Source organism: Anomaloglossus baeobatrachus, unplaced genomic scaffold, assembly GCF_048569485.1.
Source record: "Anomaloglossus baeobatrachus isolate aAnoBae1 unplaced genomic scaffold, aAnoBae1.hap1 Scaffold_176, whole genome shotgun sequence".
In the NCBI taxonomy this organism is placed as follows: Eukaryota; Metazoa; Chordata; class Amphibia; order Anura; family Aromobatidae; genus Anomaloglossus; species Anomaloglossus baeobatrachus.
The window spans coordinates 383,005-408,247 of record NW_027441946.1 but is presented as its reverse complement, the minus strand read 5'-3'; the positions used below and the strand labels follow the sequence as shown (position 1 = coordinate 408,247).

Here is a 25,243-nt window from a genome sequence, read left to right as displayed (position 1 = left end):
AATAGTGAGCCGTAATCAAGTGCAACAGGGATATTTCACGTGACTATGGGAACCTGGAAGGTAAAGAAAGGGGAGAAAAAACTGTTAGACAAGGTAATCAGACATAATGTAACCAGTTGATCAGACATGATCACCTGGTTTGAGACCCCCTGCCTTACACTATATAGATATCATGTTCATTCCCCATCTATCTTGCTCAGGAGAGCATCTCCCTCCCCCGGCACCAAGAGCAGCTCATACTGAATTGTTACATTGACTAGTAACACTGCACACAGAAATGCACCTTAATATTCCACTGTTAACCCTTTCCTCCCAGCAGTAACACACAACTCCTCACCTTGATATCATGGTGATTTATGGTCAGAATGACTTCAATGCGATCAGTGATTTCTATTCTAGCTCTGCTCACATAGATTTTATATCCACACTCAACTATAGGCCGTTCTTCATATTTTGGGGGCTTTTAGTCAGATATACTAGTTTGTGCCTGTATAGTATTGGTGTAGATGGGAGTGTAGGGCATGGGTTACATGGCACTGTGGTGGAATACTGATGGGAGGTATTGGTGCTGTGTTTGATGCTTCTACTGGGTATTTTCCTACAAATACTGGAACAGCTCACTGCTTAGAATGATCCTTCCCAGCTCTATAATATATTATATATACCCCACAATGCAGGCTCACACACACATTTGTCTCAAGTGTGTTGTAGGGACACAGATACAGTCTTGGTCATGTGACTAAAGGCTACTTTACACACTGCGATATCGGTCCCGATATCGCTAGTGTGGGTACCCGCCCCCATCTGTTGCGCGACACGGGCAAATCGCTGCCCATGCCGCACAACACCGACCAGACCCGTCACACATACTTACCTGCCCGGCGACGTCGCTGTGTCCGGCGAACCGCCTCCTTTCTAAGGGGGCGGTCCGTGCGGCGTCACAGCGACGTCACTGAGCGACCGCCCAATAGCAGCGGAGGGGCGGAGATGAGTGGCCGGAACATCCCGCCCACCTCCTTCCTTCCTCATAGCGGCTGGGAGGCAGGTAAGGAGAGGTTCCTCGTTTCTGCGGTGTCACACGGAGCGATGTGTGCTACCGCAGGAGCGACGAACTACATCGTTACTGCTGCAGTAACGATAATCGAGAATGGAGACCCATGTCACCGATGAGCGATTTTGCACGTTTTTGCAACGATGCAAAATCGCTCATCGGTATCACACGCAGCAACATCGCTAATGCGGCCGGATGTGCGTCACAAATTCCGTGACCCCAACGACTCCGCATTAGCGATGTCGCAGCGTGTAAAGCCCCCTTTAGTGGGAGTGGTGTACAGGGTCTTAGCAGTAAAGAGTATTCCATATTTCTGCCAGATACCCACAGAGATATTGAAATCTGAAAAAAGAGACTTCTGCTCATTGAAGGTAAGAACTGCTCACATAGCGTTCAACTCCACAGCAAACGAGTGCTCTAGCACTGGCATCTCAGCAGGGATATTCCCCTACTACACATGTGTGTCTAGGTCACTGTGACAGTTTACAGGACATAACTCAGGGCACCTAGACAGAAGGCAGAGGGACTACTTTCTATTTCTGGTGTAGAGCTTAGTACAATATATATATATTTATACTATTACATGGGACACATGTACCTTGTATTACCATTATTCGCTGTATATGAACCCCTTTTCTCCAGGCATTATTTGTCTATAGCATTTTTCACGAACCTGAGGCAACTGAGAACCCTTCAGTGAAGGAATTCCACTAACCCTCACAATACCTACCAGGGGCCTCCCTGCAGTAACTCAGGTAGTTGTACCCATTCTCTTTCCGCATTCTATGTGTTCTTCTTCTTTCTTCTTTTTTTTCTTTTTTCTTCTTTTTATTTCTATCATGTAGTTCAGGGGTTTATAGATATATGTCCTGCATCTCATATTTCCTTTAGTGGTGCTTCTTACCCATTCTCATATCATTTACCCTAGTATTTCATGATCCTGAGGCGACTGAGAACCCTTTAATAAAGGAATCCTTTTTCACCTGAATTGTCAAGTGATACTTACCAGTGACTATCACGTAATGTTACAGGTAGTTCCATTTTCTTCCTCTTCTTTCTCTCCTTTCTTCTTTGTCACACGGTCCATTGTGTTATAGCCCACGTGTCATGATAACACTTGTACCATCTTTTCATTTAGATTCCACCTACAATTATTTACCGATTCCAGTTCTGGAATAGGCTTTCATCATCTACTCACTAGAATTCTCAAGTTCATAAGGTACTGAGACATATACATGTTCACACCATTATAAAGAACAAAGTATAAACATTGAGGTTTTTCTCACACCCATGTTCCTGTGTTCTTTGATATGATATGTGTTCATTTCCTTCACTATATAGGATTGCAAGTTTTCCATTTGTACCTTAATGGCAATGACGCTATACAATTGAACACATATCATCCTGTTATCCATATAGGTGTGTATTTACCTGCTTGACTATTTTTGGTTGTTTGATCCAGAATGTTTCTCCAGATAGGTCATGTGGAAATTTTCTTTCCTCAGTACAAATGTTTTCACTATGGCTTTGGAAAATTTTTTTGTATGTGCATCATGGTCATTTGACCCATTGTACTCTCAAGTAGCAATATATTGTACTGTTATGTTGTACTATGTACTAATTACGTGTTTATATGGTTTTGTAACCCTTTATGATCTTAGATAACTTTATCCTTGATAAAGACCTAAAAACAAGCTCGAAACGTTGGATGAATTATCCTTTTGCACAAATAAAGAATTTTCAGCATTCTAAGAGTTCTTTTCTTACGTTATTGATCACTATAGTGTGCCAGAGCTATTTCTATTGAATTGACTCTTATTTTTTCTGACCACCTGCTATATACACAGTGAGCCAGACATATTCAATTTTCATTCAGAAGGCAGAGGGAAGCCTTAGCAGCTGAGCCTATATCTTGGCTTGTGAGCATTAGAACAGGCCGGCGATTACAGGGTAACATGAAAAATGTCCAGCTTGCATTATGACTAGAACATGACAATATCCTTTTAAGTACTAACCTATGATGCGTTCCTAAGCAGTTGATGTTATATGTTCTACATTTCATTTTCTGCATACTTTCCAAGTAGTAGAATTTGCAGAGCAAAAACAAGGAGAATGGTGCTTTTTGCAGCCGCCGCCCACTGCAATGAATCTGAATAACTCCTCCTTTTGGGCACAAGCACCTCCCCTCCCCCTTGCAGTCTTTCCAATTCATGATACAAAAAGACGGACGGACAGGACAGGACAGGACCATCTGCCTGACTTTCCGTCACTGCCACCCTTTGCCATCCTTGCCCGTAGAAAGCCCTTTCATCATCCCCAAACCCTAATCTTTTCCCTTCCCTTCCCAGCTGCGTCTCACTCCCTTTCATTAGGAAGTGAGCGCAGCCTTTTCTCCGTTCTGCACATGCGCGACGTTAAACACAAATGCGCAGGCGTGCGTTCCATTAGCCTCACTGCATTCCACTCCCATACAGGAAGTGGGCACAGCTATTACTACGGTCGCACATAAAAGAACCCACGGCCACCACTGCACATAGCTGACTCCACCACAGGACACCCACTTCTACACCAACGCAGGTAAGACAGGATCGGCACCTCTATGCTCCCGTTACAATCAGGCTCAGTCACCATGTGATAACGCTCTCAACTCTTTAGTTGCAGGCTCCCCTTGCTTCACCTCCACTGGCTGTGCTGCCATTTCCTCTCCCACCTGGAAGGTATACTTTATTCCACTATTTTCCTGTTTCTCTCTTCCCCCTTTTCCCATAACCTACTTTTATCTGCATTTGTGGGGTATCTATATGCTATTTACATCATAGTTTTATTCATTAATATGGAAGGGAAGAGTGCCCATGAGAGTGTTGAACTGCGGAGAGCAAAAGATTAAGCTGCTCCGATTTGCCACCATTGATAAGCTGTTCTCAGTAGATACACATGCTATCCAAACAGCAGCATCCACCATTGCTTCAGCCCACCCATTCAGTGACAGCTCACCAAGTCAGCCAGAGGAGTGGTGTAAGGAATTACACGTAGGCACTGACTCCACACCTTCACATCACAAGAAGGGGGTCTACAGGCTAGTGCAAGAATACGAGCAAGTCTTCAGCAAACATCCGCTAGACTTTTGAAAAATAAAAGGGGTCAAACACTACATCCCCACAAGTGCACACCCACCCTTCAAAGAGAGATATAAGCCAAATCTACCTGCACATTACCAGTGTACCAAGGACATGTTGAGCAACATGAAGGAGGCTGGGGTTATCCGTGACAGTTGTAGCCTCTGGGCAGCTCCGTTGGTCCTGTTAAAGAAGAAGGACAGCACCACTCCCCTGTATTGAGGAATAGCTAGCTGCATTGACAACTGCAAATTATTTTTCTACCCTTGATCTCACTAGTCACTATTGGCAAGTGTCCGTTGCTGAGGCAGACCGGGAGAAGACCGCCTTTGCCACCCCGATGGGTCTCTGCGAGTTCAAAAGCATGCCCTTCGAGCTGTGCAATTTGCCAGGAACCTTCCAGAGGCTGATGGAATGCTGCTTGGGACACCGAAACTTTGAAACGGTACTGCTATACCTTTATGATGTTATTGTTTATTCTAACGCAAACAAGATTTTAGGGTGTATAAAAAGGGAGATTAGATCCGATGATCCCAACGTATTGTTACCCCTCTATAAATCACTTGTAAGGCCACATCTGGAATATGGGGTAAAGTCCTGAGCAGGTTGATAACCATTGGTTTGAGCATGGTAGGGTGTAGTACGCATCTTCCTGCATCGGTAAAAGCTGCAGAAGTCCTTGAAGATTTCCGCTTCAAAGGCAGTGCCTTGATCTGTGAGGACTCTCTCTGAGTAGCCATGAGGTCTGCATAAGTGTGCTTGGAAGACCTTCGCTGCAGTATGGGCCATTAGATCTTTGACTTGTACCACAACCATAAATCTCGAGTAGTTGTCTACCATCGTAAGTGCATACGTGAGCTCACCTCGATATTCTGCAACAAAACTCCCTTTTTCGATTTCAGTTTCAGCAAACACTCCTCTTCCTGTAGAAAATATTTATCATTACCTAAGACAGTCATTCTAATGCATGACAATATTAAGGCAATTTAGTTAAAACTTGTTTTAACTCACCTTTAAGGGGATTGATGTATTTCATGGTCAATCCAGGTTTGTCAGTGATGGCACTGACATAATGTATGGCGTCTTTTTCGGGCGTTATCCTTTGCCTTTTCATTGTGAAAATCCAGTTGCCTATATCAAAGCAAATTCTACTACTTGGAAAGTATGCAGAAAATGAAATGTAGAACATATAACATCAACTGCTTAGGAACGCATCATAGGTTAGTACTTAAAAGGATATTGTCATGTTCTAGTCATAATGCAAGCTGGACATTTTTCATGTTACCCTGTAATCGCCGGCCTGTTCTAATGCTCACAAGCCAAGATATAGGCTCAGCTGCTAAGGCTTCCCTCTGCCTTCTGAATGAAAATTGAATATGTCTGGCTCACTGTGTATATAGCAGGTGCTCAGAAAAAATAAGAGTCAATTCAATAGAAATAGCTCTGGCACACTATAGTGATCAATAACGTAAGAAAAGAACTCTTAGAATGCTGAAAATTCTTTATTTGTGCAAAAGGATAATTCATCCAACGTTTCGAGCTTGTTTTTAGGTCTTTATCAAGGATAAAGTTATCTAAGATCATAAAGGGTTACAAAACCATATAAACACGTAATTAGTACATAGTACAACATAACAGTACAATATATTGCTACTTGAGAGTACAATGGGTCAAATGACCATGATGCACATACAAAAAAATTTTCCAAAGCCATAGTGAAAACATTTGTACTGAGGAAAGAAAATTTCCACATGACCTATCTGGAGAAACATTCTGGATCAAACAACCAAAAATAGTCAAGCAGGTAAATACACACCTATATGGATAACAGGATGATATGTGTTCAATTGTATAGCGTCATTGCCATTAAGGTACAAATGGAAAACTTGCAATCCTATATAGTGAAGGAAATGAACACATATCATATCAAAGAACACAGGAACATGGGTGTGAGAAAAACCTCAATGTTTATACTTTGTTCTTTATAATGGTGTGAACATGTATATGTCTCAGTACCTTATGAACTTGAGAATTCTAGTGAGTAGATGATGAAAGCCTATTCCAGAACTGGAATCGGTAAATAATTGTAGGTGGAATCTAAATGAAAAGATGGTACAAGTGTTATCATGACACGTGGGCTATAACACAATGGACCGTGTGACAAAGAAGAAAGGAGAGAAAGAAGAGGAAGAAAATGGAACTACCTGTAACATTACGTGATAGTCACTGGTAAGTATCACTTGACAATTCAGGTGAAAAAGGATTCCTTTATTAAAGGGTTCTCAGTCGCCTCAGGATCATGAAATACTAGGGTAAATGATATGAGAATGGGTAAGAAGCACCACTAAAGGAAATATGAGATGCAGGACATATATCTATAAACCCCTGAACTACATGATAGAAATAAAAAGAAGAAAAAAGAAAAAAAAGAAGAAAGAAGAAGAACACATAGAATGCGGAAAGAGAATGGGTACAACTACCTGAGTTACTGCAGGGAGGCCCCTGGTAGGTATTGTGAGGGTTAGTGGAATTCCTTCACTGAAGGGTTCTCAGTTGCCTCAGGTTCGTGAAAAATGCTATAGACAAATAATGCCCGGAGAAAAGGGGTTCATATACAGCGAATAATGGTAATACAAGGTACATGTGTCCCATGTAATAGTATAAATATATATATATTGTACTAAGCTCTACACCAGAAATAGAAAGTAGTCCCTCTGCCTTCTGTCTAGGTGCCCTGAGTTATGTCCTGTAAACTGTCACAGTGACCTAGACACACATGTGTAGTAGGGGAATATCCCTGCTGAGATGCCAGTGCTAGAGCACTCGTTTGCTGTGGAGTTGAACGCTATGTGAGCAGTTCTTACCTTCAATGAGAAGAAGTCTCTTTTTTCAGATTTCAATATCTCTGTGGGTATCTGGCAGAAATATGGAATACTCTTTACTGCTAAGACCCTGTACACCACTCCCACTAAAGGGGGCTTTACACGCTGCGACATCGCTAATGCGGAGTCGTTGGGGTCACGGAATTTGTGACGCACATCCGGCCGCATTAGCGATGTTGCTGCGTGTGATACCGATGAGCGATTTTGCATCGTTGCAAAAACGTGCAAAATCGCTCATCGGTGACATGGGTCTCCATTCTCGATTATCGTTACTGCAGCAGTAACGATGTAGTTCGTCGCTCCTGCGGTAGCACACATCGCTCCGTGTGACACCGCAGAAACGAGGAACCTCTCCTTACCTGCCTCCCAGCCGCTATGAGGAAGGAAGGAGGTGGGCGGGATGTTCCGGCCACTCATCTCCGCCCCTCCGCTGCTATTGGGCGGTCGCTCAGTGACGTCGCTGTGACGCCGCACGGACCGCCCCCTTAGAAAGGAGGCGGTTCGCCGGACACAGCGACGTCGCCGGGCAGGTAAGTATGTGTGACGGGTCTGGTCGGTGTTGTGCGGCATGGGCAGCGATTTGCCCGTGTCGCGCAACAGATGGGGGCGGGTACCCACACTAGCGATATCGGGACCGATATCGCAGTGTGTAAAGTAGCCTTTAGTCACATGACCAAGACTGTATCTGTGTCCCTACAACACACTTGAGACAAATGTGTGTGTGAGCCTGCATTGTGGGGTATATATAATATATTATAGAGCTGGGAAGGATCATTCTAAGCAGTGAGCTGTTCCAGTATTTGTAGGAAAATACCCAGTAGAAGCATCAAACACAGCACCAATACCTCCCATCAGTATTCCACCACAGTGCCATGTAACCCATGCCCTACACTCCCATCTACACCAATACTATACAGGCACAAACTAGTATATCTGACTAAAAGCCCCCAAAATATGAAGAACGGCCTATAGTTGAGTGTGGATATAAAATCTATGTGAGCAGAGCTAGAATAGAAATCACTGATCGCATTGAAGTCATTCTGACCATAAATCACCATGATATCAAGGTGAGGAGTTGTGTGTTACTGCTGGGAGGAAAGGGTTAACAGTGGAATATTAAGGTGCATTTCTGTGTGCAGTGTTACTAGTCAATGTAACAATTCAGTATGAGCTGCTCTTGGTGCCGGGGGAGGGAGATGCTCTCCTGAGCAAGATAGATGGGGAATGAACATGATATCTATATAGTGTAAGGCAGGGGGTCTCAAACCAGGTGATCATGTCTGATCAACTGGTTACATTATGTCTGATTACCTTGTCTAACAGTTTTTTCTCCCCTTTCTTTACCTTCCAGGTTCCCATAGTCACGTGAAATATCCCTGTTGCACTTGATTACGGCTCACTATTCACTATAGGATGTCTTATATCTAACATCACACTCTCACCCATCAGCACTCTATAGATTTGTATAAGGTATGCGCTTACACATCCGGTCCTCCATAGGTATTTCCACTTATGTAACACTATCCCTATGATCACTCATAACTCATACCCTTGTAGTCAATTACAGCCTCCTCTCTCCCCCCCTCCCCTTCTCCCTTTCCATCTATAATTTTGCCAGTACAATATTAGTTTACATTAGGCACACACTCACATATTCCTTTCCTTAGTGATTTATTGTAATTCACATTCACATACAATTCTCTATGCCTGCCCCATTACTACATTCATACCTACTTGACCCTATCCTGATACCCCTTGTCTCACCTTGTTGGTCCCTACACCTGTTATCATGTCCTTTCCTGTGTCTGTCTTGTCACACAACACATTTTAGCATATAACTTGTGCTCCTTATTACCTGTCCTGCCTATTAGAATTATGTCCATTATGTCCATGCATGGCCCAATGAATCAAGTCTGTACTTCATATTCATGGTTTAAGCCTTTGGGTTCCAATGTGCCCAGAGTATATATCCAGAAAGATTCCCTTTCTTTGAGCTTCCTAATTCTATTGCCTCCTCTGCGTATGGCTTGGACATGTTCGATGACTTGGAATGTTAATTGGATCACTGTGTGATTATGCGTCACAAAATGGTGTGGGACTGGTAATAGAATCTGCTTACAATGTATTGTTGACTTGTGTTTAGCTCAAAGAAAGAGAATCTTTCTGGATATGTACTCTGGGCACATTAGAACCCAAGGGCTTAAACCGTGAATATGAAGTAAAGACTTGATTCATTGGGCCGTGCACCATGTCACCAAGTGCCCAATTGCATTGTCCAATGGCTCACAATGGTTATGCGTTTTCATTGGATGGATAATCGAAGCCATGTTTTTTTCCTTTCTGTTGGGTTTGTTGTGTGAGTAGCCTATAGGATTAAGTTGGTTACCGCAGGCAGTGGATTTAACTTCCTGTCTTTGGTCCAGTGGTAGATGGATTGTCTGGTCTATGAGCTGTTATTGGTTTGAATGCAGGTGAATGCCCATGGGCTGCTTATGACTGTGTAAAATAGTATTGATTCATGATGGATTTCAGACTACATGTAGATATCTTCAGTCTTTCTATCCACATCATTTAAATGAACATTATCCATGCAGCTTGAAATCCATCCAATAAGAGAAGCAACCTTGTACAACCAATCTGATAAGGGCACAGTATATCCTAAGGGAAGGTTATGGCGGATGCAGGAAGATGCGCACTACACCCTACCATGCTCAAACCAATGGTTATCAACCTGCTCAGGACTTTACCCCATATTCCAGATGTGGCCTTACAAGTGATTTATAGAGGGTTAACAATACGTTGGGATCACCGGATCTAATCTCCCTTTTTATACACCCTAAAATCTTGTTTGCTTTAGAATAAACAATAACATCATAAAGGTATAAGATGACGCCATTATTAGCGTCACCATACCGCTACTCTGCCTTCTAAAACGGTCTCTGCTCAAAACCAAACATGATGCATTGCAGGCGGAGCGCGATGAGTTGCAGCAAGAAACAGTAGTGGGTGTGGGTGATAACACACAGCCCAGCCTCGTCTCATCACAACGTGCAGTGGAGGACTATGACGAGGAGGAGGATGAAGACATGGAGCAAATCTCCGGCCAAATTGAGGATATGACATGCACACCAGTCATATCCTCGGTTCAGCGTGGCTGGCCAGAGGACAGGGTAGATGAGGAGGAGGAGGAGGAGGAGGAGGAGGACAGCATGTTCAGTCAACGTGTTGGTCAGGCTACTGAAGTCCTGGCTGTTAAGAGTCTGGCGCACATGGCTGACTTTATGGTAAGCTGCCTGTCTCGTGACCCTCGCGTTAAGAACATCTTGGCCGACAATCATTACTGGTTGGTAACACTGTTAGACCCACGCTACAAGGAGAACTTTATGTCTCTTATTCCCGAGGCGGAGAGGTCAACCAAAATGCAGCAGTTCCGGAAGGCCATAGTCACGGAAGTAGGCAAAGCATTCCCCTCACAAAACGCTAGCGGCATAGGTCAGGAATCAGTGGACAACCAAGGCGTACAGCCGAGAGAGGCACAAGTCCAATCCGCCAGAGGTAGGGGAACAGTCTTTAAGATGTGGGACAGTTTTCTCAGCCCCTCACGTACCACAGCCCCTGAGGTGCGGGGTAGTGCCACAAGAAATCCTAAGTTTGCCCAGATGCTCAAGGAGTACCTTGCAGATCGAACAACTGTACTCCGACATTCCTCTGTGCCTTACAATTATTGGGTATCCAAGGTGGACACGTGGCATGAATTGGCTCTCTACGCCTTGGAAGTCCTGGCCTGCCCTGCCGCTAGCGTTTTGTCAGAGCATGTTTTTAGTGCCGCAGGTGGAATCATTACAGATAAACGCACCCGCCTGTCAACTGAAAATGCTGACAGGCTGACTCTGATCAAGATGAACAAGGGTTGGATTGGGCCAGACTTCACCACACCACCAGCAAATGAGAGCGGAATTTAAAGTTTGTAACGGGAATTTGCCATGTACCTCCAGTCACCCATGGGTACACACTTCTGGACTTTGGATAATCGCTGGACTGCTCCTCCTTCTCCTCATGCGCCACCATGATGACCGTTACAAGAGTTAGGCCTTTGTTTCAGGTATACCCCCAGTGGTAAATTTTTTCGCCCATTCTTTGCAGAATGGACATTACAACGACAGGAGACCCGCTCCTTTGCAATGGGAACAATGTTTTGAGGCCCTCATGCACGTCTCTATGCAGGGACAACGTGGAGCCTCCCAATTTTTGGCTGCCCTGCCAAAGGGCTATACTATAATACACCCACTTCCTGACAATGGACACTTAATGTTTTGAGGCCCTCATGCACGTCTCTATCCAGGGACAACGTGGAGCCTCCCAATTTTTGGCTGCCCTGCCAAAGGGCTATACTACAAAAGACCCACTTCCTGACAATGGACACTTAATGTTTTGAGGCCCTCATGCACGTCTCTATCCAGGGACAACGTGGAGCCTCCCAATTTTTGGCTGCCCTGCCTAAGGGCTATACTATAATACACCCACTTCCTGACAATGGACACTTAATGTTTTGAGGCCCTCATGCACGTCTCTATCCAGGGACAACGTGGAGCCTCCCAATTTTTGGCTGCCCTGCCAAAGGGCTATACTACAAAAGACCCACTTCCTGACAATGGACACTTAATGTTTTGAGGCCCTCATGCACGTCTCTATCCAGGGACAACATGGAGCCTCCCAATTTTTGGCTGCCCTGCCTAAGGGCTATACTATAATACACCCACTTCCTGACAATGGACACTTAATGTTTTGAGGCCCTCATGCACGTCTCTATCCAGGGACAACGTGGAGCCTCCCAATTTTTGGCTGCCCTGCCAAAGGGCTATACTATAATACACCCACTTCCTGACAATGGACACTTAATGTTTTGAGGCCCTCATGCACGTCTCTATCCAGGGACAACGTGGAGCCTCCCAATTTTTGGCTGCCCTGCCAAAGGGCTATACTACAAAAGACCCACTTCCTTCCAATGGGCACTTCAGGTTTACAGGCCCTCATGCACGTCTCTATCCAGGGACAACGTGGAGCCTCCCAATTTTTGGCTGCCCTGCCTAAGGGCTATACTATAATACACCCACTTCCTGACAATGGACACTTAATGTTTTGAGGCCCTCATGCATGTCTCTATCCAGGGACAACGTGGAGCCTCCCAATTTTTGGCTGCCCTGCCAAAGGGCTATACTACAAAAGACCCACTTCCTTCCAATGGGCACTTCAGGTTTACAGGCCCTCATGCACGTCTCTATCCAGGGACAACGTGGAGCCTCCCAATTTTTGGCTGCCCTGCCAAAGGGCTATACTACAAAAGACCCACTTCCTTCCAATGGGCACTTCAGGTTTACAGGCCCTCATGCACGTCTCTATCCAGGGACAACGTGGAGCCTCCCAATTTTTGGCTGCCCTGCCTAAGGGCTATACTATAATACACCCACTTCCTGACACTGGACACTTAATGTTTTGAGGCCCTCATGCACGTCTCTATCCAGGGACAACGTGGAGCCTCCCAATTTTTGGCTGCCCTGCCTAAGGGCTATACTACAATAGACCCACTTCCTTACAATGGGCACTTCAGGTTTACAGGCCATCATGCACGTCTGTATGCAGGGGCATTGGTGAACCTCACAATTTTGGACTGCCCTGGCAAAGGAAAATACTACAAAGACTCAGTTCCTCAAAATGGGCACATTAGACTCAGAGGCCTTTATGCACGTCTCTTCTCAGGGACATCGGAGTGCCACACAATGTTTTACGTAAAATCTTTCATGTATTGATCTCAAAAAGTAACATACATTAGCTCTATCTCACTATTGGGTATGTGCCCTTAACATTTCCGCTATGAAAAATCATTTTGGTGTCATTTTGGAAGGTTTTCTGGTGAGTCCGTAAAAATGGCGTAAAACGTGGACAAAATTATTCACAGCTGTGACTTTTGAGTGATAAATGCTTCAAGGGGTCTTCCCCATGCTGTTGCCATGTCATTTGAGCACTCTTCGGAGACTTTTGTGCCATTTTTAGGGTTTCTACATGCTGCCGGTGGTCATTTCACAAAAATACTCGGGTCTCCCATAGGATAACATTGGGCTCGGTGCTCGGGCCGAGTACACGAGTATCTTGGGAGGCTCGGCCCGAGCTTCGAGCACCCGAGCTTTTTAGTACTCGCTCATCACTACTAATAAACCTAAAAAATAAAAATAAATTGAATAAAAGTCATGAATGTTGTGTTATAACAGGAAATTCGGTGTAAGAATGAATATCCGGGATGAGAGTTCAGCGAATGAGTTATAGAAATTGTTACAAAAAGGAGTGTGTACGGTTTATGCGTAAATTTTCAGAATGCGTACATGAAAATTATATGTATGTGAGAATGTCCCCCATGCTTTGTAAAAAGTTATTTATGAAAATGTAAATAAAATATATAAAAATGCCTAATTATTTATAATTTATGAGAAAGATATATATGTATGGAAGAATGTTATAAGGTGTCCAAGAACCATAAAGAAAAAGGGTGCATATATAATGTTAGAGGTCTAGAGTTCCACCAGGCTATATCACCCCTAAAGAAATAGAAAGAAGACCTTACTACCTGTGTACCCCAAAAAAAGCTATATTTCTTAGCCAGGATTATGGTGGAGATATGCACAAGTGAAATAAGAATATAAAGTAATACAATAAGATTATAAAACCAATATGTGTGCATTCATGCACCACCCGGTACGCTACCCTTGCCAAATTGTTCACTCTAGATCCCCACACGATCCATGAAGCCGTTCCCCCGGTCACACCGCCTGCTGCCGGTTCCCACTCATCCCTGGGGGAGTTAGGCGAGTGGTATCGAGAGCTACATGTCGGCACTGATGATACCCCCATACACCACAAGGAAGGGGTATACCGGGTGGTACAGGAGTATGAGCGGGTTTTTAGCAAGCACCCTCTAGATTTTGGGCAGATTAAAGGGGTTCAACACCACATCCCTACCGGTACACACTCCCCTATTAAAGAGAGATACAGGCCTATTCCCCCTGCGCACTACCAATGCGCCAAAGACATGTTGAGGAACATGAAGGAGGCAGAGGTTATTAGGGACAGCTGTAGTCCCTGGGCCGCTCCGTTGGTGCTGGTTAAGAAGAAGGATGGCACCATGCGGATGTGTGTGGATTACCGGAAGATTAACCAGATAACGCATAAGGATGCTTACCCTCTGCCCCGCATCAAAGAGTCCCTGGCCTCGCTGAGAACCGCTAACTACTTCTCCACCCTTGACCTCACCAGCGGGTACTGGCAGGTGGCCGTGGCACCGGAAGACCGAGAGAAGACTGCCTATGGGACCGTTTTGCTGTACTTGGATGATGTGATTGTGTACTCACAGACGTATGAAGCCCACCTGGAGCACCTAGCCGAGGTGTTCGCGTCCCTTGCCAAGTATGGGATGAAGTTGAAGCCCTCAAAGTGTCATCTGCTGAAACCCAGAGTGCAGTACCTAGGACATGTGGTTGGTGCGGAAGGTGTCGCCCCCAACCCCGAGAAGATCACCGCCATCCAAGACTGGCCGAGACCGACCACAGTGAGGGAAGTGAGGCAGTTTCTGGGCCTGGTGGGATATTACCGTCGCTTCATTAAGGGGTACACAAAGATGGCTGCCCCCATGCAAGACCTCCTCGTAGGACAGACCAAGGGTGGTAGATCCCTAGTAGCCCCATTGGTGTGGGAAGAAAAGCATGAGGAATCCTTCCGCCAGCTGAGAACAGCCCTGACCGGAGAGGAAATCCTAGCGTACCCTGACTACAGCCGCCCATTCATCCTCTACACCGACGCCAGCAATGTGGGCTTGGGGGCTGTTCTATCCCAGGTCCAAGACAGAAGGGAAAAGGTAATAGCTTATGCTAGCCGAAAACTCCGACCGACTGAGAGGAACCCTGAGAACTACATCTCCTTCAAGCTTGAGCTCTTGGCACTGGTGTGGGCTATCACCGAGCGTTTCCGCCATTACCTGGCAGCAGCCAAGTTCACCGCGTACACAGACAATAACCTGCTGACCCATCTAGATACGGCCAAGCTGGGCGCGTTGGAGCAGCGGTGGGTGACCAGGTTAGCCAACTACGATTTCACCATCAAGTACCGGGCCGGCCGTACCAACGTCAATGCCAATGCACTCTCCCGGATGCCCCACCTGTCGGAAGAGGGGCCAGAGGATGATGACCTCGAAGAGATCGAGTTGCCTGCATTTCACCGGCCATTCACTGAGAAGGTGCACGTCTACCAACAACGGGTGAACCTGGATCCGCTGCCCCGACAGGACTGGCAGGAAGCTCAGGACCAGGCACCTGCTGTCCGCCTGGTCAAGACTCTAGTGGAACAGGGTTCTGCTGGGATAGACCCTGCTGCCCCTGCCGAAGCCCAACGTCTGTGGCAAGAACGGACCCGGCTATACCTACACCAGGGGAAGTTGTATCGCGAGCTGATTAATCCAAAGACTCACGAGAAGATCCGCCAGCTGGTGATTCCCCAGGCTAAAGTGCCCACCGTCCTGCAAGCATACCATGATGGTGCAGTGCACTTCGGGTGGAAGAAGCTAGAGATGTTGTTAAGAGAGCGGTTCTATTGGAGTGGAATGCGGGAATCTGTGGAGGCCTGGTGCCGAGAATGTGGCCCTTGCGCATTGAGAAGGAAGGACGAGGCCAGCCAGAAGGCACCCCTACACCCGATCATTACACACCAACCGCTGGAGCTGGTTGCCCTTGACCATGTAAAGCTCACCCCCAGCCGAAGTGGGTACACCTACGCTCTGACCATCGTAGACCACTACTCGAGGTTCCTGGTGGTTGTCCCAGTTAAGGACTTAACCGGCCGCACCGCTGCTAAGGCTTTCCAGGCTTATTTCTGTTGACCGCATTGGTACCCGGAGAGGGTGCTTACCGACCAGGGTCCGGCCTTTGAAGCAGAGGTATTCCAGGAATTCTGCCAGTTGTACGGCTGCAAGAAAATCCGGACCACGCCTTACCACGCCCAAACCAATGGCATTTGTGAAAAGATGAACCACTTGGTCCTGGGCCTCCTCAAGACGTTACCACTGGAAGAGCGGAACCTGTGGCTGGAGAAGCTACCTGACCTGGTCGATATGTACAACAACATCCCTTCCAGCTCTACGAAATGCACTCCAGCATACCTGATGAGAGCTCGTCCCGGCCGGCTACCAGTGGATCTGGAAATGGGCTTGGAAGCTTCAGAAGCACTCCTGTCGACAGCTGAATGGGACACTCGGCGGAGGACACAGTACCGACAGGTCCAGGAGTATGTTGAAAAGAACTTGTGCCGGAGTCGGGGACAACAGGAGCAGTGCTTCAACAAGAAGGCGCCTGCCGGTTCCTTCCAACCTGGGGATGTAGTGCTGAAGCGGAAAAGAAGGGCCCACAAGCTGGATGATCAATGGGAAAAAACCCCGTATGTAGTCCAGCCCACAGGATGGGAGAATGGGAAGGCCTACCAGATCAGCCGTGACCAGGGGGGGACTTTGGCCACGGTTTCCCGAGACCACCTGAAGAAGTGCCCACCAGCATTGAGAGTAGCGGATGAGGCTCCAGTTCCCAGTCCAGTGGAGAAGGAAAAAGAGGTAATCCACACCATGATGGGTGATTTTCCAGCAGACTGGCCTACACAGAACGGTGCGGTGATCCTTCCAGTGATACTGTTCCCACAACCCGTGGATGAAGAAATGATGGAAACGGTTAACCGCGAGCCAGTGCCCAGGGATGTACCTGTACCCAGCTCCCCTACGCCTCCGCCTGCCCCACATGATAGCAGGGAGGAGGAACTGACTGTTCCCTCTGCCCCACTGCCTGTCACCACTGACACCGGACCCCGAAGGTCCACTCGCTCCAACCTAGGTAGACCCCCACTTAGGTACAGGGAAACTACTCTTTAAAAGGGGGGGGCTTTATGTGTTGAGTGTACCAGTTTGAAAGTTTTAAATGATAAGTAAAGATGATCAACCTCTATAAATCACTTGTAAGGCTACATCTGGAATATGGGAACCAGTTTTGGGCTCCACATTTTAAAAAGGACATTCAGAAGTTAGAGTCAGTTCAAAGGTGGGCAACTAGACTACTACAAGGAATGGAAGGCCTCCCATATGATGACAAGTTGAAAAAGTTATTAAGTGATTATTGGCTGCAATGGGGCTTTCTGGCTGGTGCCAGCCTCTCTTCTTAGCACACAGGAACCACAATCCCTACACCATGCTTCAATGGATTCTCTCATCCCAGCCCAGTAAAACTACATATTTTACACAGTCATAAGCAGCCCATGGGCATTCACCTGCATTCAAACCAATAACAGCTCATAGACCAGACAATCCATCTACCACTGGACCAAAGACAGGAAGTTAAATCCACTGCCTGCGGTAACCAACTTAATCCTATAGGCTACTCACACAACAAACCCAACAGAAAGGAAAAAAACATGGCTTCGATTATCCATCCAATGAAAACGCATAACCATTGTGAGCCATTGGACAATGCAATTGGACACATGGTGACATGGTGCATGGCCCAATGAATCAAGTCTTTACTTCATATTCACGGTTTAAGCCCTTGGGTTCTAATGTGCCCAGAGTACATATCCAGAAAGATTCTCTTTCTTTGAGCTAAACACAAGTCAACAATACATTGTAAGCAGATTCTATTACCAGTCCCACACCATTTTGTGACGCATAATCACACAGTGATCCAATTAAGATTCCAAGTCATCGAACATGTCCAAGCCATACGTAGAGGAGGCAATAGAATTAGGAAGCTCAAAGAAAGGGAATCTTTCTGGATATATACTCTGGGCACATTGGAACCCAAAGGCTTAAACCATGAATATGAAGTACAGACTTGATTCATTGGGCCATGCATGGACATAATGGACATAATTCTAATAGGCAGGACAGGTAATAAGGAGCACAAGGGATATGCTAAAATGTGTTGTGTGACAAGACAGACACAGGAAAGGAGATGATAACAGGTGTAGGGACCAACAAGGTGAGACAAGGGGTATCAGGATAGGGTCAAGTAGGTATGAATGTAGTAATGGGGCAGGCATAGAGAATTGTATGCGAATGTGAATTACAATAAGTCACTAAGGAAAGGAATATGTGAGTGTGTGCCTAATGTAAACTAATATTGTACTGGCAAAATTATAGATGGAAAGGGAGAAGGGGAGAGGGGAGAGAGGAGGCTGTAATTGACTACAAGGGTATGAGTTATGAGTGATCATAGGGATAGTGCTACATAAGTGGAAATACCTATGGAGGACCGGATGTGTAAGCGCATACCTTATACAAACCTATAGAGTGCTGATGGGTGAGAGTGTGATGTTAGATATAAGACATCCTATAGTGAATAGTGAGCCGTAATCAAGTGCAACAGGGATATTTCACGTGACTATGGGAACCTGGAAGGTAAAGAAAGGGGAGAAAAAACTGTTAGACAAGGTAATCAGACAAACATGACAAATAAAAAACAAGGAAGAATGGAACTCCATACATACTGGAGCCATATATAGTGTGAACACGAAAAAGAACCGGGCGTTAGAAAAAATGTGCACGGCCCAATGAATCAAGTCGGTTCTTCATATTCATGGTTTAAGCCCTTGGGTTCCAACGTGCCCAGAGTATATATCCAGAAAGATTCCCTTTCTTTGAGCTTCCTAATTCTATCGCCTCCTCTGCGTATGGCTGGGACATGTTCGATGACTTGGAATCTTAATTGGGCCACTGTGCGATTATGCGTCACAAAATGGTGTGGGACTGGTAATAGAATCTGCTTACAACGTATTGTTGACTTGTGCTTAGCACAAAGAAAGGGAATCTTTCTGGATATGTACTCTGGACACATTAGAACCCAAGGGCTTAAACCGTGAATATGAAGTACAGACTTGATTCATTGGGCCGTGCACCATGTCACCATGTGTGCAATTGCATTGTCCAATGGCTCACAATGGTTATGCGTTTTCATTGGATGGATAATCGAAGCCATGTTTTTTTCCTTTCTCTTGGGTTTGTTGTGTGAGTAGACTATAGGATTAAGTTAGTTACCGCAGGCAGTGGATTTAGCTTCCTGTCTTTGGTCCAGTGGTAGATTGATTGTTTGGTCTATGAGCTGTTATGGGTTTTAATCCAGGTGAATGCCCATGGGCTGCTTATAACTGTGTGAAATATGTAGTTTTACTGGGCTGGGATGAGAGAATCCATCGAAGCATGGTGTAGGGATTGTGGTTCCTGTGTGCTAAGAAGAAAGGCTGGCACCAGCCAGAAAGCCCCATTACAGCCAATAATCAACCGCTAGCCGCTGGAACTCGTTGCTCTAGATCATGTCAAACTCACACCAAGCAGGAATAGATACATTAGCCCACCATCCCACCCAAAGAGCAACTTCTGCTGCGCAGCTGGCTTTCTAGGCAGCAGCGCTATCGTGATGTCAGCGGGGGACATTGTGACAAGCCAGTGTTCCGTCACTTCATGTTGTGCACTGTTCAAACGGAAAATACATCAACAGGCAGACTACAGAAAAGCTTACTAACAAAGGTTAGAGAGGGGCTTTCTCAGAGGGCTTTTTACAGTTTGTCTATTCCCAATTAGCCGTTTAAGTATGCTTAATGAAAGTACTAATTCTTTCATAGGCCGCCCATTCTTAGTATTTGACGTTCCTTATATTGCGGTATCAGGCTTCGCAGCAGGTTGCAAAACATTCATCACCCATGACTGTCCCCAATTGGGCTCAGAAGCTAAATGTCTATCATGACCTCTCTTTTTGAAAGTCCAAGAGCAAGCAAACTCTTCCTCCAGGAGAGGGAGCCAACAGATCACTAAAGACATCATCATTGCTCAAAGAAAACACCGAAAAACAATGGAAGCTTTAATTGGAGTGGAATCTGATAGACAGCACCTGATGCCAAGTCTGCATCTTCTAACACCTGCAGTCACTGCAGCAGCTGAATCCAATGTGTCCAAAAGGGATCTATTCTATTCAATTGCAAATGATCTAGATAAGACTGAGAATAAGATACTGCACGGGACATAGCAGAGTTGGTCAAGTTGAGTGGAGATGAGTTTGCTATTTGGCACAGCTTTTGCATCAATAAAGCAAGTAAAAGGTGTGAAAGATAAAAAAAAGGGTGAAAGTGTGAAAAGTGAATTGGCCAAATTGAGGTGCATATAAAGTTTTTGCTTTCTTTCAATTCACTAATGGGGCTCATTTGAATCAGGTGAATTGAGTTCTGCTTTTGGAAACTGGGTTAAGAAGGGGTGCACCGGTCCTGGAGGTACTGCAATACCAGGTCAATGCGTGGAGTGGACAGAGCAAGATTTTTTCCATCTCCTTGTTCTAAAAATCCATTTAATATATGGTCCCCAGAGAGGGGACGTATCAGATATTAAACTGATAAGAACAGATTTAATTTTTTTTTTTTTCTGTTTATCAGTAGGACTTCAAAATAACAAAGGTGATCGCCTCCCGTTGCCTGGGAACCGTCCAGGCACAAGAGGGCTATGTGTCACCAGAAGGCGCACACACTTCCTCAAGGCCGGCAGACGTGCAATCCCAGGCACCTTCCAGTACCGACCAAGGTAGCGTCCTCCGAAACTACACTTGATCTTAGCCAAAAGGCCGAGAAGCTATAACCCGAATTGGTTACGGCCTTGAGTGGCACCCTGGCCTATACCGGACACATCTTAGGGAGAGGGAGACAAACCCACGCCTACAGAAGACATTTTGTCACCCAAGCCAACCCTTGAAAAGGCTGTTTTGCAGAGCAAAAACAAGAAGAATGATGCTTTTTGCAGCCGCCGCCCACTGCAATTAATCTGAATAACTCCTCCTCCTCCAAGCACCTCCCCTCCCCCTTGCAGTCTTTCCAATTCATGATACAAAAAGACGGACGGACAGGACAGGACAGGACAGGCTGCCTGACTTTCCGTCACTGCCACCCTTTGCCATCCTTGCCCGTAGAAAGCCCTTTCATCATCCCCAAACCCTAATCTTTTCCCTTCCCTTCCGAGCTGCGTCTCACTCCCTTTCATTAGGAAGTGAGCGCAGCCTTTTCTCCGTTCTGCACATGCGCGACGTTAAACACAAATGCGCAGGCGTGCGTTCCATTAGCCTCACTGCATTCCACTCCCATACAGGAAGTGGGCGCAGCTATTACTACGGTCGCACATAAAAGAACCCACGGCCACCACTGCACACAGCTGACTCCACCACAGGACACCCACTTCTACACCAACGCAGGTAAGACAGGATCGGCACCTCTATGCTCCCGTTACAATCAGGCTCAGTCACCATGTGATAACGCTCTCAACTCTTTAGTTGCAGGCTCCCCTTGCTTCACCTCCACTGGCTGTGCTGCCATTTCCTCTCCCACCTGGAAGGTATACTTTATTCCACTATTTTCCTGTTTCTCTCTTCCCCCTTTTCCCATAACCTACTTTTATCTGCATTTGTGGGGTATCTATATGCTATTTACATCATAGTTTTATTCATTAATATGGAAGGGAAGAGTGCCCATGAGAGTGTTGAACTGCGGAGAGCAAGAGATTAAGCTGCTCCGATTTGCCACCATTGATAAGCTGTTCTCAGTAGATACACATGCTATCCAAACAGCAGCATCCACCATTGCTTCAGCCCACCCATTCAGTGACAGCTCACCAAGTCAGCCAGAGGAGTGGTGTAAGGAATTACACGTAGGCACTGACTCCACACCTTCACATCACAAGAAGGGGGTCTACAGGCTAGTGCAAGAATACGAGCAAGTCTTCAGCAAACATCCGCTAGACTTTTGAAGAATAAAAGGGGTCAAACACTACATCCCCACAAGTGCACACCCACCCATCAAAGAGAGATATAAGCCAAAACTACCTGCACATTACCAGTGTACCAAGGACATGTTGAGCAACATGAAGGAGGCTGGGGTTATCCGTGACAGTTGTAGCCTCTGGGCAGCTCCGTTGGTCCTGTTAAAGAAGAAGGACAGCACCACTCCCCTGTATTGAGGAATAGCTAGCTGCATTGAGAACTGCAAATTATTTTTCTACCCTTGATCTCACTAGTCGCTATTGGCAAGTGTCCGTTGCTGAGGCAGACCGGGAGAAGACCGCCTTTGCCACCCCGATGGGTCTCTGCGAGTTCAAAAGCATGCCCTTCGAGCTGTGCAATTTGCCAGGAACCTTCCAGAGGCTGATGGAATGCTGCTTGGGACACCGAAACTTTGAAACGGTACTGCTATACCTTTATGATGTTATTGTTTATTCTAAAGCAAACAAGATTTTAGGGTGTATAAAAAGGGAGATTAGATCCGGTGATCCCAACGTATTGTTAACCCTCTATAAATCACTTGTAAGGCCACATCTGGAATATGGGGTAAAGTCCTGAGCAGGTTGATAACCATTGGTTTGAGCATGGTAGGGTGTAGTGCGCATCTTCCTGCATCGGTAAAAGCTGCAGAAGTCCTTGAAGATTTCCGCTTCAAAGGCAGTGCCTTGATCTGTGAGGACTCTCTCTGAGTAGCCATGAGGTCTGCATAAGTGTGCTTGGAAGACCTTCGCTGCAGTATGGGCCATTAGATCTTTGACTTGTACCACAACCATAAATCTCGAGTAGTTGTCTACCATCGTAAGTGCATACGTGAGCTCGCCTCGATATTCTGCAACAAAACTCCCTTTTTCGATTTCAGTTTCAGCAAACACTCCTCTTCCTGTAGAAAATATTTATCATTACCTAAGACAGTCATTCTAATGCATGACAATATTAAGGCAATTTAGTTAAAACTTGTTTTAACTCACCTTTAAGGGGATTGATGTATTTCATGGTCAATCCAGGTTTGTCAGTGATGGCACTGACATAATGTATGGCGTCTTTTTCGGGCGTTATCCTTTGCCTTTTCATTGTGAAAATCCAGTTGCCTATATCAAAGCAAATTCTACTACTTGTAAAGTATGCAGAAAATGAAATATAGAACATATAACATCAACTGCTTAGGAACGCATCATAGGTTAGTACTTAAAAGGATATTGTCATGTTCTAGTCATAATGCAAGCTGGACATTTTTCATGTTACCCTGTAATCGCCGGCCTGTTCTAATGCTCACAAGCCAAGATATAGGCTCAGCTGCTAAGGCTTCCCTCTGCCTTCTGAATGAAACTTGAATATGTCTGGCTCACTGTGTATATAGCAGGTGCTCAGAAAAAATAAGAGTCAATTCAATAGAAATAGCTCTGGCACACTATAGTGATCAATAACGTAAGAAAAGAACTCTTGGAATGCTGAAAATTCTTTATTTGTGCAAAAGGATAATTCATCCAACGTTTCGACCTTGTTTTTAGGTCTTTATCAAGGATAAAGTTATCTAAGATCATAAAGGGTTACAAAACCATATAAACACGTAATTAGTACATAGTACAACATAACAGTACAATATATTGCTACTTGAGAGTACAATGGGTCAAATAACCATGATGCACATACAAAAAATTTTTCCAAAGCCATAGTGAAAACATTTGTACTGAGGAAAGAAAATTTCCACATGACCTATCTGGAGAAACATTCTGGATCAAACAACCAAAAATAGTCAAGCAGGTAAATACACACCTATATGGATAACAGGATGATATGTGTTCAATTGTATAGCGTCATTGCCATTAAGGTACAAATGGAAAACTTGCAATCCTATATAGTGAAGGAAATGAACACATATCATATCAAAGAACACAGGAACATGGGTGTGAGAAAAACCTCAATGTTTATACTTTGTTCTTTATAATGGTGTGAACATGTATATGTCTCAGTACCTTATGCACTTGAGAATTCTAGTGAGTAGATGATGAAAGCCTATTTCAGAACTGGAATCGGTAAATAATTGTAGGTGGAATCTAAATGAAAAGATGGTACAAGTGTTATCATGACACGTGGGCTATAACACAATGGACCGTGTGACAAAGAAGAAAGGAGAGAAAGAAGAGGAAGAAAATGCAACTACCTGTAACATTACGTGATAGTCACTGGTAAGTATCACTTGACAATTCAAGTGAAAAAGGATTCCTTTATTAAAGGGTTCTCAGTCGCCTCAGGATCATGAAATACTAGGGTAAATGATATGAGAATGGGTAAGAAGCACCACTAAAGGAAATATGAGATGCAGGACATATATCTATAAACCCCTGAACTACATGATAGAAATAAAAAGAAGAAAAAAGAAAAAAAAGAAGAAAGAAGAAGAACACATAGAATGCGGAAAGAGAATGGGTACAACTACCTGAGTTACTGCAGGGAGGCCCCTGGTTGGTATTGTGAGGGTTAGTGGAATTCCTTCACTGAAGGGTTCTCAGTTGCCTCAGGTTCGTGAAAAATGCTATAGACAAATAATGCCCGGAGAAAAGGGGTTCATATACAGCGAATAATGGTAATACAAGGTACATGTGTCACATGTAATAGTATATATATATATATTGTACTAAGATCTACACCAGAAATAGAAAGTAGTCCCTCTGCCTTCTGTCTAGGTGCCCTGAGTTATGTCCTGTAAACTGTCACAGCGACCCAGACACACATGTGTAGTAGGGGAATATCCCTGCTGAGATGCCAGTGCTAGAGCACACGTTTGCTGTGGAGTTGAACGCTATGTGAGCAGTTCTTACCTTCAATGAGCAGAAGTCTCTTTTTTCAGATTTCAATATCTCTGTGGGTATCTGGCAGAAATATGGAATACTCTTTACTGCTAAGACCCTGTACACCACTCCCACTAAAGGGGGCTTTACACGCTGCGACATCGCTAATGCGGAGTCGTTGGGGTCACGGAATTTGTGACGCACATCCGGCCGCATTAGCGATGTTGCTGCGTGTGACACCGATGAGCGATTTTGCATCGTTGCAAAAACGTGCAAAATCGCTCATCGGTGACATGGGTCTCCATTCTCGATTATCGTTACTGCAGCAGTAACGATGTAGTTCGTCGCTCCTGCGGCAGCACACATTGCTCCGTGTGACACCGCAGAAACGAGGAACCTCTCCTTACCTGCCTCAAAGCCGCTATGAGGAAGGAAGGAGGTGGGCGGGATGTTCCGGCCACTCATCTCCGCCCCTCCACTGCTATTGGGCGGTCGCTCAGTGACGTTGCTGTGACGCCGCACG

At 45.3% G+C, this 25,243-nt stretch overlaps 1 pseudogene; it reads right to left on the bottom strand.

Moving 5' to 3' along the window:
• Window positions 1-20,362: 20,362 nt before the first annotated feature.
• LOC142260738 (U2 spliceosomal RNA) lies at window positions 20,363-20,569 on the bottom strand (annotated as a pseudogene).
• Between the last annotated feature and the right edge of the window lie 4,674 nt (window positions 20,570-25,243).